Genomic DNA, 17,427 nt, shown 5'->3' on the forward strand with positions numbered 1-17,427 from the left:
ACAGACATGTAGTAGGGACATGTATATGGAGAGAGAGAGAGAGAGAGAGAGAGAGAGAGAGAGAGAGAGAGAGACCTTATGTGTCTGTTTTTTTGTCCTTATTCTGAACATCTGGTCCCGTGATATTGAATCAAAAATGTTTTTATTCAATCATACCATCTGCTTGTCAGTGAGAAAGACGACCTGTTGGACTTGTGTCTTATTTTTTCTGACATAAACCAGACGGCAAACTCTGCATCTGAAAAGTGAAGCCAGCACTGACAAGGAGAGATACAGGAGAACATTCCTGCCGACGGCTATGAGGCTCTACAACAGTTCACCTCTTGCCAGATCACCCTAACCCTTCTTATATTTTGTGTTTTGTTTTTTTATTCTTGTGTGTTGCTGCTACTGACTCGACAAATTTCCCCTTGGGGATTAATAAAGTATATATCTATCTATCTATCTATCTAATGGCCACCAGGGGGCGCTTCCTCTGTTTGCTTGAAGAAGTCTGATTTATATAGAAGTCAATGAGAAGATGACTCTACTTCTCTCTTGATTTCCTCCCTCTCTCCCTGAGTTTATGGTCTCAATCCATAGTGTCAAGTCTTCTTTAATACAGCGTGATGTTTATTTAATAAAGTATGCTCTCATTTAGAGTCAAACGGACCATAAAGCAGAGTATGCTTTAGGGGCGGGGCTAACTTGTGATTGACAGGTCTGGGAATTGTGCATGTTTTTTCGTCTTTCAACTTTAAAACTCTTCAGTGTGTTTTCAGTTCCTGAAAGTTACTCGTAACATTTCATCTCATTCAGTTTTTCAGTTGTTCTTAAGCTCCGCCCTCTTTTGTCCTTTCTGGTTCTCAAGAGTCAAATACTGAGAAGCACTGATGTCACGTTGTGCAACTGACGGAGACACGTTACAGATGTCTGTCCACACTCGACACTAACTGATCAGGTGGCGATCTGTGTATTTAGTTGTGGATTAACTCGTTTTATTTATGATAAATCCTTCAAAATAAAAGTCCCCTGTTGTCTTATTGAAGAACAGCTGCTCACAAAAGTTCGCTGATGGAAACATTTTCTTCTACACTTTTCCCACAATAAAAGTCCACCTGTTAATGTATCATTGAAAAGCGACGTCGGGAAATATTGGGCAACACGACTCAGACAGCAGATCTCTGTGACTTTTGTGTTTCAGAAGGTCGAAGTATAGCTTTACAGTCAGTGTTTGTAGGTTAAATTCCTCCGATCGTGCAGAATGTACTCATGTCCACTTTCCTTATGTTCGACCATCGACTTCATGAATCAGAAGAGGACCAGACGGCTAATGGACCGTTGGGCTTTTTGAACATGGAAGACATTTTCTGAAAGGAGCAACCAGAGGTGTAAAGACATCGAGGGACACATTTAAACGTAACACACGTGCTCTGAGCATAATTAGCAGTAGTTAAACGGCCTCACGGAGCACGGCCTCGGGCCACCGCTTCCTCCTCTCCTTTCCACTCGCTCTCACCTCCCGTCTTCTTCTCCTCTTCCAGGGATGAGGATGTGTGAGTGTTCACGCTGCAGCTGGACGCTCCGCATCCTTCTTTCTCCCCACTGGGAATCTTTTTTCTTCTTTGCTTTTCCCTCCCTCTGCCAAATGGAGACGCTCTCTGCTGTGCTCCCCATCCTCTGGCTCCTCTGCTTCCTCGATTCATCTTCCTGCCTCCTGTCTTAATTTGTCTTTCTCTTCCCCACCTCTTCATTTTTTTTGTTGTGTCTCGTTTTTTTCCTCTCAGCATGAGGTCTGAGCACAATCTGCCTTTTTAAAAATAATTTGTTGACTCATATCTGTGCATATCTGGGTGGATTGGGAGCACGCTTGACCTCCCAAAGTGTGAGTCCTCTCGTATGTTTACGGTCTCACGAGGTGGACGAGGACGTCCTGAGGCGCTATAGAGGCTCTTTTAAACGTTTCACAAAACACTCATTAAGCCGGGATCAAGATCAAGATCAAGACGTCAAACTAGAGAGGAATGTCTGGCTCTCTGCTGGACTTTGAGGACTTTAATGCAACACATGAAAACAATAAATATCCTGTCACTTAAAGGAACAGTTACACTTCTTTTGGGATGGGGGGAAATGCAGTTATTTAAATTTCTTTGACGAGAAGCTCGATACCACACTTGAATGTGTCCGTTAAGTATGGAACTGGGTCCGGGAGACAGTTAGTGTAGCTTAGCATAAAGGCTGGAGGGAAGGGACCGCTAACCTGGTTCTGCCTAAAAGTGAAAAAATATAACAGCACAGCTCACGAATTAACATGTTACATAATATACACTTTGGAGTTGCTGTGCTCCTGTAACCCCCATTTCCAGTCTTTATGCTAAGCTACGCTAACCAGGCTTCTGACTGCGGCGTCATATTTTACGTAAGAAACATAATAAAGTATTATCGACCATCTTATGGAACTCTCAGGGAACAATAAGCATGTTTTTTGCCCCTTCCCCCTAAAATGTGGACCTAGTCCTTCCAGGTGGTCTTCGTGCATCTCATCCGGTGTGTCCGGTGCCACCGAGTTCACAGCGGATTAACTTGTTGTTTGTTCGGCGGCTGCAGTCGACTCATCAGCGAGCTGTTGACCATGTGTTGCGTCTGTTGCGTCACAGGATTTGTCCGTCTCGGCGGAGACATAAAGGACCATCCGAGGTCTGAATCCTGAGCCTCTCCGTTATGTCCCACTGTCTCTCTGATATAAGCCACGTGGGGTCAGAGCGCCCTGTCTTCAAGTTCAGTAGCTCGGAGGGAAGAAGTCAATTTAAAGACAACAGTTAGACTTTGTATACCAGAAATTTCGCTGACGTGACAACACCCCCCCCCACACACACACACACACACACACCCTGTTAATAGCTTTTAGATCTTCTGCATGTGGTCGGAATAACCGCGGTCATAAAATAAAAAATCCACAAACACTGAAACTCGATGTTCATCTTGAAGCTATATTACCTCATTATCACGCTTCCTCTTACACACGTTTATTACCCTCAACTTTAGAGCTGCGGGTAGACCTGATATCGTATAAAAGACCTCCTGATTCGGCCCTCCTCCATTAAACAAGATCTCCCACTGCTGAGCTCTCTCAGCGTTCGTGCTCGTGGCTTGAAGAAACTCTTAAATGCTTTACGCGATCCTGCGGAGAGGCAGTAAAAGAAACCCCATCCTTGCACTCACTTCGCAATCTTTAAACTGGAATTAAAGCGTAAATTCTGACCTGCCTGTTTTAATGGACGTGGCTTTTTTCTCCTTCTTTCCATCCCAGCTGAGCTCCGACTGTGAGAGACGTTTAAAGGCTTTATTAGCGGTTAAAAAACAACAACAAAGAGCCCGAAGCTAGGCCACACGTACAGTAGACACAGCAAGTTGTTGTGAATACGCTTTACGGTCTGCGGAGTCTGTGGCGTGAGCCTCCGAGGCGATGGGACAGCGGTTAGAACTCAAACTATATTCCATATAGAGCGTTACACTCATGTGAAAACACACAGCCGTACACACACACACAGCCACACACACACACACACACACACAGGCGTGTATGTGATGACGAGAGGATGAGACGGGACATTGTATTGCTGCAAAGACGGAGGGGTCTGTAATTAGAGAGCAGGCCGTCGGTGGGGCTTATGTCGCTGTTTAAAAAAAAATTGGTATCTCACTGCTCATTCATCTTTTCTTCACAGCCATATTTTCTAGGCCAAGCGAATATTCCACTCCAGTTGTCATGGCAACAGATTGTCGTGCTCTCGCGTGGTCTCAGCAGTAGAGGATAGGAGTGTGTGCGTGTGTGTGTGTGTGTGTGTGTGTGTGCATGTGGCGTCCTCTCGGCAGGGTCTCCAGGCTCTGGCATGCATTCAAATACACACGAGCTGAGTACACTCAAGTGCACACACACACACACACACACACACACACATAGACTGTTTGATTAGCATGCTTTTGAATAACTTTTGTCGGGGGCTTCACATCACATTGAGGTTTGCAGCATCACACACAACAAAAGAAATGAAGACGGTGTCATGCACATCAGAGCTACACGCGTTTTTATTATAGTTTTGAAGCTTGATAGTTGAATAATGCAAATAATGGTGTTCTTGTGAAAAGAATATAATGTGTGTTTATGTTTATATATCGCTTATGGACAGATGAATGTATTTACACCTTCCCTGTGTGTCTCGGGGTTGATTGACGGGACAGGAAGTGCTCGGTGCCCTGAAAACACTGAACTCACAAGCTTTGGAAAACAAGGAAAACAGCATCACAGGATTACGTGACTTATAGCATCAAAAGCGCTGCTGTAAATGTCAGTGAATCTAACGGCCGTTTGAATTCAACCATCCAGGAAATCATAATGCCGACCAGTTGGGAGTCTCTGGAAGTTTCACACAGTTATGACGTGAACTAAAACAACCTGAAACCAGTCATTTCATAAATGTAAACAAGTCTGCAAAGGTGAGACTGTACTTATAGACAAAGAGGTACTTTCAGGTAAATGCTAACGTCAGCATGCCAACAGCAGGGACAATGTGTTCCATGTATTGCTTTTTTGTTGATGTCGGAAACCAAAGTATTGGAGGAAGTGGAAGTTTGACCTTTGTATCCAAATGCATCCAATAGTTGTTCAGATGTTGAGATATTGAGCCTGGATCAAAGTGGTGGATGCCCAGTGTGGCTAATATAAGGATGTTCTGAAACTGGGCACTTCGCAGATGATGGAAAGCAGGCTTCTGGACGCGCATGAATTAAGTTATCAACATTTAATGGCAGGAAGTGTAAAACAAACATTCAAGGCCTCACGATCGTTGTCTTCAAAAGTCCCGGCTCCTCAGGTCCAGCCTGAAGCCTTCGGGGTTCCGTCGAAAAAGAAAGCTATCTCTAATCAACAGAGTCTTAGACCCAAAATCAGCCAATCCTCGCTCTCAAAGGTGAGTCCAGCCTTTATCACCTAGTGATTGGTTCAAAGTCCCGCTAGAACAATGGAGGGGTCGAATGTCATGAACCCGCGTCAAAACGCCACTTCCGGTCAAATCACTAAACAAATATTTTCACAATAAAAGTCCCGTCTATTATTGTAAGTCACTTCACAGATTTCAACCGGCTTCGACAATCTATAATACTAACATACATTAACTCTCATGCAACATACATTAATTCTTTCCATTTACATTTGCATAGAGTAAACATTACCCCCATGCTTCATAATACATTAATAACAATATCAATATTCTCCCTAATATTTCCTATTATAATATCTTTCTATATGCATTAATTTAAAGCATAAGACCTCTGCACATGTTATCAAAATAAACTATTACAACCTAACACTAACAACACACATATAAACAATGTGTAATTGTTGTGCACCGACAGATATGCTAGAGAGGTTCATGTCATTTATGTTCGCTTTCTCTCATTCCAGGCTTCCTGATTGTTTTCACCTGTCATCACACCTGTCTCCTATGCTCATCAGTGTCAGCCCCGCCCCTGATTGGTCCCACCTGTGTCTTGTTACCATGTGCTTAAATTCCCCTGTCTCCCAGTGTTCCTTGTCAGTTCGTCTGGTCTTTTGCCATGATCAGGTCGGGATATGTTGTGCTCTTGAAAAGTTTTTGATCCCTCACTACGTGAGCGCTTTCATTTTGTTCACTGCAGAACCGAAAAATAAAGTACTTACAAATACTTTATCTCTGTCTCCCGGTCGTGCAATTGGGTCCTACTTCCTAAGTGTCTGAGATCGTAACAGAACGAACTGACCACATTATGGACCCAGCCGACCCAAGAACGCTTCACGCCGCTCTGTCGGTACAGCGCGTGACGATTTTTCATCACGAGGAAAAACTGGACAAAGTCAGCCGGGAAATACAAGAGCTGAGAGGACGCCAGGCGGGGTTCAGGAAGAATTATCTACACAGATGCAACAACTGGTTGCCCAAATGAATAATTTTTCACTCATCAACAGACTGCTCCTCCGCTAGCGTCATCCACAGCTGAGAAATTACTTGTCATTACCCCAGCTGACGACCCAGGTCAGGCTGTTTCCTCCCGTTACGGCTGGCTCTTCCGGAGAGATTTTCCGGAGACTCTTCAATTGCAGAGCCTTTCTGGTACAGTGTGATCTGCATTTTCAACACAACCCAGCAGCTTTTTTATCTGAGCATGGTAAAGTGGCGTATATTGTGTCTTATTTAACGGGAAGAGCTGCAGCCTGGGCTACTGCAGAATGGTCTAGAGACACCGAACTATGTTACTCATTGGCCGATTTCATAGAGACTATGAGGCGCATTTTGACCACTCATCGCCTGCTACGGAGGCCAGCAGAAGACTGTTTCAAATCGTCAGCTCAACCGTCAGGTGGTTGATTATGCCATCGAGTTTCGTACAGCAGCAGCGGACAGCGGATGGAATGTTCCGGCTCTTCGTGCGCCTTCATGACAGGACTTTCGGAACCGATAAAGGACCAGCTGGCTCCACTGGAGACAGATCTGGAATCCCTCATCGCTGTGGCCATCCGGATCGATAACCGTCTTCGAAAGAGAGAGGGCGTCGGCGCAACCGAGATGTTATTCCAGCTTCCAGAATTCGCCTCGGAGGGTCGCGCGCCAGCGGAGGATTTCAGTTCATGTTACCGGACCATCAGAGGACTACACTTCCGAATGACTCCGGTGAACCCATGCAGCTTGGAAGAACCAGGCTTTCTCTGGAGGAGAGGCAGCGCCATCTGGGAGGTTGCTGTTTCTACTGCGGCCAGCCGGGTCATCAACTCGCTTCATGCCGGGAAAGATCGTGCTCACCAGTCAAAGGAGGCGCTGGTGAGCAAGTTTCCGCAGACTTCCCTCCTCGACCTGTTACTCAGGTAGACATTTGTATTAACAATCAGACCATTGACCAGGGTGTGTTAATAGACTCAGGGGCTGACGAAAGCCTTATAGACTGGGGCCTAGTCAAACAGCTAAAAATAAAAACTGTCCCGCTATCTCATCCTGTTAGTGCCAGTGCCTTAGACGGCCGCTTGTTGTTCACAGTTACCCATTGCACTGAGCCCATACGGATTACTATAAATAAGGACCATACCGAGAGCATGCAATTTCATATTTTTGAGTCGACTCAGCACCCGATTATTTTGGGGTTTCCTTGGCTGAAGATCCACAATCCTCACATAGACTGGCCTTCAGGAAAGTTAAGGAATGGGGAGAGGATTGTAAGGGCAGGTGTAAACTTTCGCAACCTGTTAATGCACCAACAGACTCTAGTAGGATCATTATAGATCACCCTGACTATCCTGATCTACACAAGGTACCTTCCTGTTACCATGATTTAAAAGAAGCGTTTAACAAGTCTAAAGCCTTGTCGCTACCTCCTCACCGAGATTTTGACTGTCCCATTGATCTCTTGCCCCCATTCCCAAGGGAGACTTTACTCGATTTCGAGACCTGAGAGAACAGCAATGGATGAATACATCTCCTCTTCACTCAAATCAGGGATTATCCGTCCTTCATCGTCTCCAGCGATTCTTTGTGGGAAAGAAAGGCGGGTCTCTGAGACCTTGCATAGACTACAGTCCACTAAATGACATTACGGTGAAGAACCGCTATCCTCTGCCACTCATGTCATCTGCTTTTGAACTGCTTCAACGGCCAAGATATTCACCAAGTTGGATTTAAGAAATGCATATCACTTGGTTAGAATAAAACAAGGGATGAGTGGAAGACTGGATTCAACACTCAGAATGGTCACTATGAGTACTTGGTAATGCCTTTTGGACTGTGCAATGCACGGCTGTTTTCAAGCTTTTGTGAATGAGGTTTTGCGGGAATTCTTGAATATTTCAGTGTTTGTGTATCTGGATGACATACTGATTTTCTCCCAGGCTAAATCTCATGTTAACCATGTCCGCCAAGTTTTGCAGAAACTACTGGATAATCAGCTATATGTCAAGGCAGAGAAGTGCGAGTTCCACACAGAAGAGGTGTCTTTCTTAGGATACATAGTCTCACCTAATCATATCCAAATGGATCCTGCGAAAGTCAGTGCAGTATCCCAGTGGCCCACACCAGACTCAGGAAAAAGGTTCAGCAGTTCCTAGGATTTGCTAACTTCTATAGGAAATTTATTAGGAATTTCAGTTCTGTTGCTGCTCCTCTGCATGTTCTGACTTCTCCTAAGGTTCCCTTCAAGTGGATTGCCCAGGCGGATCTTGCTTTCAAACTTCTCAGAGATAGATTCACCTCAGCTCCCATACTCACCATTCCAGATCCCCAGCGCCAGTTTATGGTCGAGGTGGATGCTTCCAATGAGGGAATTGGAGGAGTACTGTCTCAACGTTCTGCAGAAGACAACAAGATGCATCCATGTGCTTACCTGTCGCGGAAGTTGACAACGGCAGAGCGGAATTATGACGTGAAACAAGGAATTGTTAGCTGTAAAGCTGCCCTCGAGGAATGGAGACACTGGCTAGAGGGTGCAGAGCAACCGTTTTAGTCTGGACAGATCACAAGAATCTAGAATATATAAGAAAGGCTAAGCGTCTCAACTCCCGTCAGGCCAGGTGGACACTTTTCTTTAGTAGATTCAACTTCACACTCTCTTTTCGTCCCGGGTCTCAGAATCAAAACCCGATGCTTTGTCTCGTCTTTACGATCCCGAACCACTTAGACCATCCTTCCACTTAACCGGGTGATCGGGCCTTTTCCTGGCAAGTGGAGTCAGGCGTTAAAGAGGCAAATATCATGAATCCAGCGCCTAGTGTCCCAACAATCTGCTGTTTGTTCCTGAGGCTCTTCACTCCAAGGTCATCCACTGGGCTCACTCATCTGTGCTTTCGTGCCATCCGGGAGTAGCAAGAACAATGTTCAGGATTCAACAACGTTTCTGGTGGCCATCCATGAAGAAAAATGTGGCGGAGTATGTAGCGGCTTGTCCGGTGTGTGCGTGTAATAAGACCTCATCTCAAGTTAAGATGGGCTTGCTCCAGCCGCTGCCGATTCCCCATCGTCCTTGGTCACACATTTCGATGGATTTTGTGACAGGATTTCCCTCATCCAGAGGCAAGACTACGGTTCTAACAGTGGTTGATCGATTTTCAAAGATGGCTCACTTCATCCCATTGACCAAGCTTCCTCTGCCAAAGTCACCGCAGAGGTCATGATGAATCACGTATTCAGGATCCATGGATTCCCTAATGACATTGTTTCCGACAGGGGTCCACAATTCATTTCCGCCTTCTGGAAAGAGTTTTGTCGACTCATAGGTGCCACCGTCAGCCTGTCATCAGGATATCACCCTCAGTCAAATGGACAGTCGGGGCGTCTGAACCAAGAACTAGAGACTACGCTACGTTGTCTCGTCTCCCGGAACCAGACCACCTGGAGTGACCACCTCACATGGGTCGAGGTTGCCCACAATACCCTTCCTACGGCGGCCACAGGTCTCTCTCCATTCCATTGTGTCAATGGTTTCCAGCCTCCACTTTTCCCTAACAACGAGGAAGAGGTGATGGTTCCATCGGCACATGCCATGATCAGGCGTTGTCGCAGAGTTTGTGCTGGTGCTCGCCAGTCTCTTCTCCGAAGTTCAGCTCGGATGAAGGCTGTTGCGGACGTTCATCGCAGGGTCGCTCCCTCCTACAGTCCAGGCCAAAAGGTTTGGCTCTCTACCAAAGACTTACCACTCCATGTCGCCTCAAAGAAACTGGCTCCGAGATTTGTGGGTCCGTTTCCAGTGTCCAGAGTCATCAACCCGGCGTCGCTTGCAACTCCCAGGACCTTGAGAGTGCACGCAACGTTGCACGCAAGTAAAATCAAGCCCGTGTGTGAGAGCGCACTTGTTCCGGCCTCGAACCCTCCTCCAGGGCCGCAGTTCTTTGAAGGGGTGACGTTTACAAGGTCCGTAAGCTACTGGAGGTCCGTAATAGGGAGGGCAAGCAATTCCTGGTAGACTGGAAGGGTTACGGTCCTGAGGCTAGAAGCTGGATAGCTGCTTCATTTATCGTAGACAAGACTCTTATCCACGACTTTTACAATCAGCCTGGGCCATCAGGAGTTGGCCCTAGAGGTACTGTTGTGCACCGACAGATATGCTAGAGAGGTTCATGTCATTTATGTTCGCTTTCTCTCATTCCAGGCTTCCTGATTGTTTTCACCTGTCATCACACCTGTCTCCTATGCTCATCAGTGTCAGCCTGATTGGTCCCACCTGTGTCTTGTTACCATGTGCTTAAATTCCCCTGTCTCCCAGTGTTCCTTGTCAGTTCGTCTGGTCTTTTGCCATGATCAGGTCGGGATATGTTGTGCTCTTGAAAAGTTTTTGATCCCTCACTACGTGAGCGCTTTCATTTTGTTCACTGCAGAACCGAAAAATAAAGTACTTACAAATACTTTATCTCTGTCTCCCGGGTCGTGCAATTGGGTCCTACTTCCTAAGTGTCTGAGATCGTAACAGTAATACATGGCTTTAAGATCAGTGGTATGTTCGTTTCAATTTCTATTTTCTGTCCACAATATGTTGAATCGGTGTCAGCGGTCTTAAAACAGTTTGCACACTTTACAACAATAGCCTGCAAAAACTGGGCCAGAGAGAGATGATTTAAAACTCTGGGTCCACAGAGATGAAGCTTAAAAACTGCAGCTCTATTTCGGTACTCCATGTGCGATGTCATGTCCAACAATAACAACTACTACTGAGTCACACGCTAGCTTTCCCATGAACCATTGCTTTACAGTCTGAGTGGAAGATCGGTGACCATCTTCTGTCAGGTCGAAACTATAACGTAAAACTAGAACGGGCACTCGGTAGAGCGCATACCTTCGCATATCACAAGATTGGGCATTGAATTATGAACATGTTGGCATTAGTTACATGCCAATTGGATACAAATTGACCGTGCTATGGTAAAAAGAAGAGTTTTACCTTTCCATGACCTTGACCTTTGACCCGATCGATCCCAAAATCTAATCAAATGGTCCCCGGATAATAACCAATCATCCCACCAAATTGCATGCGATTCAAGAAGATTTTGACCTTTTCATGACCTTGACCGTTGACCCAATCGATCCCAAAATCTAATTAAATGGTCCCCAGATAATAACCAATCATCCCACCAAATTTCATGCGATTCGATTTAATACTTTTTGTGTTATGTGAGTAACAAGCATACAAATAAATTAATAAATTAATAAATACACGGCGATCAAAACATAACCTTCCGCATTTTCAATGCGAAGGTAACTAGCACACAAGGGGTGGGTGATTTACATATTTATTAGGCTTGTATACAAAATCAGCCACGTACGGCTATTTTTAGACTTCATTTGCGCAATTTTGTTTGTTTTATTACCTTCGCATTGAAAATGCGGAAGGTTATGTTTACTGTTTGTATTAGAGCCGGCAGGCTGTTTAAAAGCCTGCTTTCAGCACAGGCCTGTTTCTCTCTCTTCTGAGTCTTCTTTCTCTTTTAACTCTCACTGCTTCACTTCTTCTTTTCTTCACTTGCCCCCGTTCACCACCAAAACCTCAAATACGCAAGCAAGCGAGCTGCTTATGGAACTGGTCTGCACACCAGCGTGACAGTTTACATTCTCCGAGACCCTTTTTCACAGATATGTGCAGAAATATGCTTCCACAGATAAACATGCAGTGTTTTATACGCCAAACAGAAGCATGCACACACACACACACACACACACACACAGCAATCCTCATTCATTTTCTACCCAATTATAGGTATAAATGAGGCTTTAGATTAGAACAAACAATAATTCACTTCCATATAGCCTACCGTTGTAGACAGACGGACTGGAGGATATATTGTGGCTTTCTTGAGTATTTTTGTTCTGAATGAGACCAAAAAGCATATTTTAAAACACAAGTCAGATATTTATACTGACTCAGGTTAATATATAATCATGAGTGCATCGAGTAAGCCATCTCACGAGAGTGGATTTCTTAGAAATAAGCGTGGCTAGTTCAAATATATAACAATAGTAGGTGAGCTAACCACAACATGGTGAGATTACTTGACATGGGTCTTAAAAGATCAAATGTGAAATGAGCATAAGACACCTGACAATGCCAATAGAGTAGGTAAGTATCTATTTGTGTTGTCAGGTTCACGGTGAGAAATAAGCTTGGTGAATTTGGGGCTAACTGTAGTGGTGAGCTACTGTAGCTATCAAGCTAACGGCTAAGCTAGAAAACGGCTAAGCTAGTTCGTCATAAAAGCTCCCCACGCTTCTTTATACCTTCTTGAACTGTTCCATCTACTTGCACCGACATTGTGTTGATGCTAAAGTACATATATCATTTTAAACTGAGTTATTGAAGAGGGGTTAAAAAGTATTCCTGAGCTAACTATCAGTTAGCAAGCTAGTTTACACATAACGTTAGGGTAAGGGTACATATAAGCAAATTACAACAAAGAACTTTGGAAACCTTGTGACTGAAGTTTGGTTATTTACATATACAGTATATATACAGACACGCCTTTGCTAAAGATCAACCTAAATATTATTTTATATATTGTTTGGAAAATGGCTTATTTGCCACAACTGGTTATTTTAGTGCTCCCGCTTGCCTCTACTTGATTCCCACCACAGTCCTTGCTGAAGACTTTTTCACCTACAGAGAATACATTTGCACATGGAAACCTTTTGATAACTTCGTAGAGTTTCACGAGAACAAGCAGAGCCGACAGTCTCATTGCTAATGTAGCTTTGCCCTGGCACGCTATATAAATGTTTAAATGTTCTTCTGCTTCATGCAGGCTCTGATGTTTCATGCAGATGAATGCTCACACGTGCAGAAATACAAACACACACACACACACACACAGTTGAATGCGTGTACAAGACGTTTCATTGTGCACCCTTGTTGGGCCGGTCCATGATTTTTCTTCCATTCTAAGGGAACAGAGAGCATTTTGTCAAGGAGTTAAACAAAAAAAGACAAACAATTTGTGGTGACGATTGTTCTGCCAGCTCGCTCTCTGGGATTTGGCTGTTCTCTCTAAGCAGCCGGCTGCGGGACACAACAACACTTTGTTATGATGCGCTCCCCTCCTCTTTCATTGCCACTGAGACACAAATCCCCAAAACTGCCTCAAGGTTCACAGTGATAAAAGATTGTGAATCTGCAACAGAAATAAAGATTTTAAAGCAATTGTGCGGAAAAATGCGACATCCTTAATCGCGTTTCTGTTTTATTTTTCACCTGTGAGGACTTGACTTACTGATATGTCATTAAAGTATGATAGGAGAGATGTGGATGAACTCGAGCGTATAGACTGTTGAGGCACCAGAACAGCAGACGGGGGGATGTCAGCCAGGAATGTGGGAGCTGAGTCTTATATCGGGCGGCTGCTTTAAAAGTCTCAAGGTTGGCGCTGCGACGATTCGATTATGCACGCGAGAATCAATTTGGATACGACAATTTGAATACAATATTTGGTTTGCAAATGTCGCGTGTCCGCTCTCACCCCACGGATAACGCAGAGACAGACGTCTTACATCAGAATAAGAGCGGGGATTAGAAGTCTGCACTGATGCCTGAGCACGATTAAAGGATGTATATTCGCTATTTAACGACAACTTAAAGCAAATGTATTTAAATTTGTGGCATGCATTATCCACTATATATACAATCCAAAAGCCTAGCATCCTCCTCTCCCTCTGTCTTCAATGCATTATGTCTTTTATTAGGATATATTTGTTGCTTCTCTCGTTGCCGGTGCGTCAGCAGGAGGTTTTTACTGTGTATCTGGTTCTGGCTTCAGCGGCATCACCAGATAAATTAATCCCTCAAATCAGTTTAGAACATTTTTATCTCCTAATGGCGGCCACTGCTGCCCACTGGATCGAGGACAATATTGTCAGGCAGCCTGTTGGCTCAATGGTGTTGGTTTGAATCCAGGTCTGATGGAATTCTGTCTTCTCGCTGCTATAATGCACTATTTGCATCTTTTTATGTCGATTAATACGTCGTTCTTGACGATTTATTTTGGCTGGTGCTTAAATCAGGAGGCCAGACGTCACTTAGAATACCAGTTCCTTTATTTTGTATGATGCTCGGTTTGTAAGTATGAATATTTGTTTGTTGACAGCTCTCTTTTTGTGAGAAGAGTGAGCGTGTCTTCATGTTGTCACATTTCATCTCGTGGCAGCAACTCGGGGGATCAACTTTTGTCAAATCGTAGGCGATTTTCACATCCTTCCTGCGAGTGCTTTCACAGCTCGTCCTCGAGGTGCTATTATCTCTCGGATGTCTTCAGATTATTTATCTCCGGAGTACAGAGTAGGAAAGAGTGCAAATGTAGAATATTGATACGGTGGTTTTGTCTGGCCTGAGGCTGTGATGCAACATCTCAGGAAAGCCTGGAGGGCATCCGAACGTCCACCTGGACTCCAGGATGAACTGATAAGAGTGTGGAGGTCAGAGGTCAACGTGACAGTGACCTCACGACCGCCACATTCTCGTGAAATCTCAAGGAGCAAATTACTTGAAATTCGGCGTAAACGTCCACTGGATTTTGGTGGATTTCACACTCAAGAATTGATATGCTTATCATGACAATTTCAGGATAAGATTATGAGGTAATGACAAGTTGGAGACACATGGATGTAAACAACCACAAGGCGGTAATTATATATTTTTTCTTTTGCTATACTTTTATTCCGTTGCTGATTTCTTTGGTCTCACCGAGTCAACAGTTGTGCTTTCCTTTGCTGAAATATTCCACCTTTGCACTCCACTGACACTGTAGGCCAAAGGCCAGAGTTCAATAATGTAAAATATGTGGAGACTTGCAGAAAATCATGTCCCTCATGATCCACGTCCCAACATCTCCACTTGTCAAACTAAAGCCTTGGCTTCGAGGTTCTCGTCACCATCTCTTCCTTCGCGGTCAGTCATGCGCCCCCAAAATGGAGTAAACAGTATTCATCTGTACACAGATTTGCATGCGGCTTCTATTTCGGGCGCATCCTTTCTTTGTTGTTTTTTTTCCGCGCACCGCCGCCTTGAGCGCGGAGGCTCCCCGGAAAGTGGAGCAGCGCAATAGCTTTCGACGTTGAGATGTCTGCAGGGTGGCGCACGAGCTGCTGAGCGGACGGAGACGGAGTCGCATACGAGGCCCTCTGACAGCACAGATTAGTGTAACAGACTGACACACACACACACACACACACACTGAGGTGCACAAATGTTATCGCGACAATAGAGTAACAGTTATGCTGTGTAATGTTTCAGTTATAGGCTCATAACATGGTATTAGCATTAGTTTTTTTTTATACTTGATTTTTTCATGAGGTATTTTTACAGAAATACAACCTTCAAGGTAAGGATGCATAATAATAATACAACATAAAAATAAATAAAAATAAAGTAAAAATTAACAATGCATCTGGCCATGAAGGGCCATAAGGAAACAAGAAAATAAAAATGTTAATGAAATTCTCAATAGAGACTTTATTTCTCCCGGATGGGAAACCAATTTACACAACAGAAATAAATGACGCGTGAATGTGATAATTTCCACTTTTATACCATTGAAAAAATTCCATTACCAAGCAGTGATTGTGCTATATTTAAACGTCCACCACCTTCTTCGGCAATTCATCAGCAGAAGAGAGGATCAAAGTACTAATTATGCTTCATGCTTCAGGGTTTCTAATTTTTCAATGTGAATATTTTATGTGTTTAACTTTCCTTTTTCAAAAGCGTATCCCTCTACGCCTGACGGCTCACGGTTGTGCTCTTCATCTTGAATCAGAGGGGTGACGGGAGCCGAGGGAATTTTCCGTGCAGGCAGACAGGAAGTGCGGCACCAGAACTGGAGAGGGGAACAAACCGCGTTGACGGTTTGAAGCCACTTGTTAGAGAGAATATGTGCGACCGGTCCAGGTGTGAGCAGACCGTCGTCTCCTCAGCAGCGATGAAGTGCTAAACGCTGAGAGACCGGAGACCGCTCGCATCTGACCTGCGTTCTGGTGACCTTGTTGTATGTGAGAGAGAGAGAGAGGGAAATAAATAGATATATTTTTTTAAATGGTGGAAGGAGTTTGGGTGAAGCAGGCATCCCATTAACCCTGCGATGACCTACAACTCAAGGGAGAGCATCTTTAAGGGGATGCTGTGTGTGCACTGCATGTGTGTGTGTGTGTGTGAGTTTGAAGATGAAAGGTGTCGCATTTTAGCCATCATTATAATTGTTCAAACAAGCAGCTGATGAATAATTAATTTATCATTAATGTGACCTCAGACAGACACACTGGCAGATTAACTAAACAAGTTTGGTGCTGAGAATTCAATGCAAACTATGTTGATAATGAGGGTATAGTATTATTTAGTGTTAAAGTAATTTAAGGCCACTCTGGGACACTTGTGGGGAGCCATAATTTGCACAAAAAACATAGCATGCATTTTTTTCTTCCAGCATTTGTGTTGCATTCAATGACCTACGGTGAAGTGAGCTCCGTCTGCGCTCATAAGATTATGTTGCGATGCTTAAAGTCACTGCAAGATGAAATTAGATTTTCTTTCCTGGGTTTTAATGAAACACTGTAAAATCATTCAAAATAGCTTTTTAGCTTTAATTTTTCTTCCTGCTCTGTGATTGGACGGTTTCTTTGGACTCAATGAAGGACAATTTCTAAGCAGCTCTCTGATATTTCTCTGTCTGTCCCTGTCAGCTTGAATTTGCTTTAACGTGGACACAAACAGGCCAAGAAGGAGGATGGCATTCAGAGTGTGTGTGTGTGTGTGTGTGTGTGTGTGTGTGTGTGTGTGTGCATGTGTGTGTGTGTGTGTGTGTGTGTGTGTGTGTGTGCTGTCGAGGTACATTCCAGGGCATATCTGATTTATTTATGTCCTGCGCAGCAATTGTTAATTTTTCAACGGGGGCGATCTACACAACGTTCCTACATCTGTGTGCATGTGCATGCACGAGTGTGTGTGTGTGTGTGTGTGTGTGTGTGTGTGTGTTTGCGTCCCATAACTGTCAGTCAGAAAAATGTGTTTTGTTGTTGCCTCAGCTTCTTCACAGCATTCTCTCTCTCTCTTTCTCTCTCTGCATCTCAGCCTCTTTTTCACCTCTGTTCTCCTTATCATCTCTCTCTCTCTCTTCACTCCACCACTCCATCTTCTTCTCCCCGTCTGCGTCATTTTTCCATTTTTAGCACGGGGAACCTCATTTATTCATGCTTCTGGGCCTCCGATGCCATTTTTCAGAGTCGACAAGTTGAAGAAAATAAATTAAACACATCGTGGCCCTGCTGGTGCTCGGGCTGATTTCAAGTGCGTGCACTTCAAACCCACTAATGCAACATAACGCGCATGTGTGTGTGTGTGTGTGTGTGTGTGTGTGTGTGTGTAGCGTAAGACTCAACCTGGGAGAACGTTATTTATAACTCCAGC

At 44.3% G+C, this 17,427-nt stretch overlaps 1 protein-coding gene across 3 annotated transcripts in view; it reads left to right on the plus strand.

Annotated features, from left to right (window-relative positions):
- The window catches only part of evlb (Enah/Vasp-like b), a 63,645-nt gene that overhangs the window by 23,735 nt on the left and 22,483 nt on the right, over window positions 1-17,427 (plus strand). The gene's annotated exons all lie outside the window — the stretch shown is intronic.

The sequence above is a fragment of the Pseudoliparis swirei genome, chromosome 12, assembly GCF_029220125.1.
Source record: "Pseudoliparis swirei isolate HS2019 ecotype Mariana Trench chromosome 12, NWPU_hadal_v1, whole genome shotgun sequence".
Lineage (NCBI taxonomy): Eukaryota > Metazoa > Chordata > Actinopteri > Perciformes > Liparidae > Pseudoliparis > Pseudoliparis swirei.